The following is a 5,620-nucleotide window of genomic DNA, read 5'->3' as shown; positions in this document are numbered from 1 at the left end:
ACATGTATGGGGAGATTGTCAAAGGCACAAGTGGGAACTGGGCACTCAGCTTACATTGGGTTACACTGTTTCATGTTCTCTATGTATATAAATCTCCCCACTGTATTTTCCACTGAATGTATCCGATGAAATGAGCTGTAGCTCACGAAGGCTTATGCTCAAATAAATTTGTTAGTTTCAAAGGTGCCACTAATACTCCTTTTCTTTTTGCGAATACAGACTAACATGGCTGCTTCTCTGAAACCTGTCATTGGGTTTCAGCGGGAGGGGAAACAAATATGCGGCTGCCCTGTTACACTGGGGACAAATCCCACTTGTGCCTTTGAAAGTCTCTCTCCTTAAATGTCTTCCTCAAAGCAGTCTGAAGGAAAAACATGCATGGATATCACAAAAGGGATATGGATTCAGTCTTTTAAGATTAGCGGACAGCTAATGAGCATGCTCAGAAGTGATTTTTCAGTTATGTGTATATATTTATTTCTGTCCATGTCCCCAGCAAACCAAGCAAATCTACAGCATCTCAGTAAAGAATATGGACCTAAGCCAAAGCCTGCTGAAGTCAATAGGAGTCTAAATTTGCTTTTAAATTTGCTTTGCATCAGGGCCTATATGTATGCCAAACACAAAGCTTGTACCAGTTCTGCTGTAGCCTTCTTCAAAGAGCTGTAGGTGATTTGTGTTTTCAACTTGTGGGTAACGTGGATTCCTCTCGAATTCACCCCAACAGACTGAAGGGACCTTGCTCCAAAATTCTCAAAAAATGTTACTTCTCCGTTGGGCAGAGAGTTAAGGGGAAAAAGTGACTGCTCACAAGCAGGGGCCGTCCTAGACTAGCTGCCAGCAACTGGCACCCTAGCCGAACCATACAGTTTTTGGTACACTGGGAAACATTTTGCCCCTTTTTTCCTTTTAATATTTTTTAAACGATTTTTTTTAACAGAGGCTTAATTATTCGGTTTTTCCGTCCATCCATCTGTCCAACTAACGTTTCTGAGATCAGATAAAATAGAGACACAAAATTTTCACAATAGATTTGTACATGACAGCTAGATGATATTTCAGTCCAATTTCAAATAAAAATGCATAAAAAATTTTAATTATAATTTTTATTATTACAAATCCAAAATCATCCATTATGCTATCCTGCTTTAACTGCCGTTACTACCACATCCAATATAGAAAGAAATAAGAAAACTCTTCAATGAACTTTAACCTGTATTTACAAAACACTCCAAATAAAAAACACTCTGTTCTCTTAAAACATGACTTTTCTTGCTTTAAGTTTTGAAAAGTCAGTCACTAGTTCTTTTAGCAAAAAGAAAAGGAGTACTTGTGGCACCTTAGAGACTAACCAATTTATTTGAGCATAAGCTTTCGCGAGCTACAGCTCACTTCATCGGATGCATACTGTGGAAAATACAGAAGATGTTTTTATACACACAGATCATGAAAAAATGGGTGTTTATCACTACAAAAGGTTTTCTCTCCCCCCATCCCACTCTCCTGCTGGTAATAGCTTATCTAAAGTGATCACTCTCCTTACAATGTGTATGATAATCAAGGCGGGCCATTTCCAACACAAATCAAGGGTTTAACAAGAACGTCTGAGGAACTGTGTGTGGAGAGAAAGGAATAAACAAGGGGAAATAGGTTACTTTTTATAATGAATCAACCATTCCCAGTCTCTATTCAAGCCTAAGTTAATTGTATCCAATTTACAAATTAATTCCAATTCAGCAGTCTCTCGTTGGAGTCTGTTTTCGAAGTTTTTTTGTTGAAGGATGGTCACTTTGAGATCAGAAATCGAGTGACCAGAGAGATTGAAGTGTTCTCCGACTGGTTTATGAATGTTATAATTCTTGACATCTGATTTGTGTCCATTTCTTCTTTTACATAGAGACTGTCCAGTTTGCCCAATGTACATGGCAGAGAGGCATTGCTGGCACATGATGGCATATATCACATTGGTAGATGTGCAGGTGAACGAGCCTCTGATAGTGTGGCTGATGTGATTAGGCCCTGTGATGGTGTCCCCTGAATAGATATGTGGGCACAGTTGGCAACAGGCTTTGTTGCAAGGATAGGTTCCTGGGTTAGTGGTTCTGTTGTGTGGTATGTGGTTGCTGGTGAGTATTCGCTTCAGGTTGGGGGCTGTCTGTAGGCAAGGACTCTGTCTGTAGGCAGTGGATCTCTTGTGTGGACTGGACCAGGCTGAGGTTGATGGTGGGATGGTCCAGTCCTGGTCCAGTCCACACAAGAGATCCACTTCCTGGACACTACAGTGCTAATAAACGATGGTCACGTAAACACCACCCTATACCGGAAATCTACTGACCGCTATTCCTACCTACATGCCTCCAGCTTTCACCCTGACCACACCACATGATCCATTGTCTACAGCCAAGCTCTAAGATACAACCGCATTTGCTCCAACCCCTCAGACAGAGACAAACACCTACAAGATCTCTATCAAGCATTCTTACAACTACAATACCCACCTGCGGAAGTGAAGAAACAGATTGATAGAGCCAGAAGAGTTCCCAGAAGTCACCTACTACAGGACAGGCCTAACAAAGAAAATAATAGAACGCCACTAGCCGTCACCTTCAGCCCCCAACTAAAACCCCTCCAACGCATTATCAAGGATCTACAACCTATCCTGAAGGATGACCCAACACTCACACAAATCTTGGGAGACAGGCCAGTCCTTGCCTACAGACAGCCCCCCAACCTGAAGCGAAGTTGAAAGCAGCTATCAAATCCCCCCTCAGTTTTCTCTTCTGCAGACTAAACAATCCCAAGTTCCCTCAGACTCTCCCCATAAGTCATGTGTTCCAGTCCCCTAATCATTTTTGTTGCCCTCTGCTGGATGATTTCCAATTTTTCCACATCCTTCTTGTAGTGTGGGGCCCCAAACTGGACACAATACTCCAGATGAGGCCTCACCAGTGTTGAATAGAGGGGAACAATCATGTCCCTCGATCTGCTGGCAATGCCCCTACTTATACCCATTGGCCCCAAATCCCATTGGCCTTCTTGGCAACAAGGGCACACTGTTGGTTCATATCCAGCTTCTCGTCCACTGTAACCCCTAGGTCCTTTTCTGCAGAACTGCTGCCTAGCCATTCGGTCCCTAGTCTGTAGCGGTGCATGGGATTCTTCCGTCCTAAGTGCCAGACTCTGCACTTGTCCTTGTTGAACCTCATCAGATTTTTTTTGGTCCAATCTTCTAATTTGTCTAGGTCCCTCTGTATCCTATCCCTACCCTGCAGTGTATCTACCTCTCCTCCCAGTTTAGTGTCATCTGCAAACTTGCTGAGGGTGCAATCCACGCCATCCTCCAGATTGTTAATCATCATATTGAACAAAACCTGCCACAGGACCGACTCTTGGGGCACTCCGCTTGATACCAACTGCCAACTAGTTAACTATAACTACTGTGATGTCCTCCCACTCTAAACAAATGTAAGGGCCACACTGTGACCTTAGTGATGTGTCTACACAGGCAAGTTGGATACCCCTTTGCTTCCAGGACCAGTTACCCATAAAGCAGCATGGAGGAGTGAGCACCATCTCCCAGGCTGCCACTCCCCTCTACACAGTTTAGTGGCCCCTTGGCTCCATCCCAACAAGCTTTTGGCCAGCAGAGTCGAGGTTCTGTGGAGGGAGAGGCAATCTGTAGCAGGTGTAGGGCTGGTATTGCTTACTGCTCCCATGGAGAAAGGCAAGACCTGGGGATCACAGACTTTAAGGTCAGAAGGGACCATTATGATCATCTAGTCTGACCTCCTGCACAATGCAGGCCACAGAATCTCACCCACCCATTCCTGTAATAAACCCCTAACCTATGTCTGAGGTACTGAAGTCCTCAAATCATGGTTTAAAGACTTCAAGGTGCAGAGAATCCTCCAGCAAGTGACCCATTCCCCACGCTGCAGAGGAAGGCGAAAAACCCTCAGGGCCTCTGCCAATTTGCCCTGGAGGAAAAGTCCTTCCCGACCCCAAATATGGCGATCAGCTAAACCCTGAGCACGTGGGAAAGATTCACCAGCCAGACATCCAAGAAAGAATTCTCTGTAGTAACTCAGATCCCACCTCATCTAACATCCCATCATAAGCCATTGGGCATATTTACCGCTTATAGTCAAAGATCAATTAATTGCCAAAATTAGGCTATCCCATCATACCATCCCCTCCATAAACTTATCAAGCTTAGTCTTGAAGCCAGATATGTCTTTTGCACCCACTGCTCCCCTTGGAAGGCTGCTCCAGAACTTCACTCCTCTCGAAGGCATCATCAAGGATCTACAACCTATCCTGAAGGACGACCCATCACTCTCACAAATCTTGGGAGACAGGCCAGTCCTTGCCTACAGACAGCCCCCCAACCTGAAGCAAATACTCACCAGCAACCACACAACAGAACCACTAATCCAGGAACCTATCCTTGCAACAAAGCCCGTTGCCAACTGTGTCCACATATCTATTCAGGGGACACCATCATAGGGCCTAATCACATCAGCCACACTATCAGAGGCTCGTTCACCTGTACATCTACCAATGTGATATATGCCATCATGTGCCAGCAATGCCCATCTGCCATATACATTGGTCAAACTGGACAGTCTCTACGTAAAAGAAGAAATGGACACAAATCAGCTGTCAAGAATTTTAACATTCATAAACCAGTCGGAGAACACTGCAATCTCTCTGGTCACTCGATTTCTCACCTAAAAGTGGCTATTCTTTAACAAAAAAACTTCAAAAACAGACTCCAATGAGAGACTGCTGAATTGGAATTGATTTGCAAATTGGATACAATTAACTTAGGCTTGAATAGAGACGGGACTGGTTGAGTCATTACACAAAGTAAAACTATTTCCCCTTGTTTATTCCCCCCCCCCCACTGTTCCTCAGATGTTCTTGTTAACTGCTGGAAATGGCCCTCCTTGATTATCACCAAAAAACATTTTCTTCCCCACCCCCCTCTCCTGCTGGTAATAGCTCATCTTAAGTGATCACTCTCCTTACAGTGTGCATGATAAACACCCATTTTTTCATGTCCTGTGTGTATATAAATCTCCTCACTGTATTTTCCACTGAATGCATCCGATGAAGTGAGCTGTAGCTCACGAAAGCTTATGCTCAAATAAATTGGTTAGTCTCTAAGGTGCCACAAGTACTCCTTTTCTTTTTACTCCTCTGATGGTTAGAAACCATCATCTAATTTCAAGTCTAAACTTCCTCATCGCCAGTTTATATCCATTTGTTCCTATGTCCACATTGGTACTGAGCTTAAATAATTCCTCTCCCTCCCTGGTATTTATTCCTCTGATATATTTATAGAGAGCAATCATATCTCCCCTCCGCCTTCTTTTGGTTAGGCTAAACAAGCCAAGCTCCTTGAGTCTCCTTTCATGAGTCACAGTCTGGTTTTCAATCTCCTCCTGGGACAGCCCCCTACTTGGGACAAAACAAGCTATCACTTAGCTCCCAAAAGATGGTTAAATCATTCTTGAAACATCAGTGAATATTCCATAAATGTCCAGTTTAGACAGAGCTATGTTCTTCCAGGTTCTTCCAGCATTCATGGGCTTGATCCAGCTCAGATGAAAATCAA

Source organism: Caretta caretta, chromosome 11 (genome assembly GCF_965140235.1).
Source record: "Caretta caretta isolate rCarCar2 chromosome 11, rCarCar1.hap1, whole genome shotgun sequence".
Taxonomy (NCBI): domain Eukaryota; kingdom Metazoa; phylum Chordata; order Testudines; family Cheloniidae; genus Caretta; species Caretta caretta.
The sequence above is the reverse complement of the archived record's forward strand: the minus strand, read 5'-3'. Positions refer to the sequence as shown.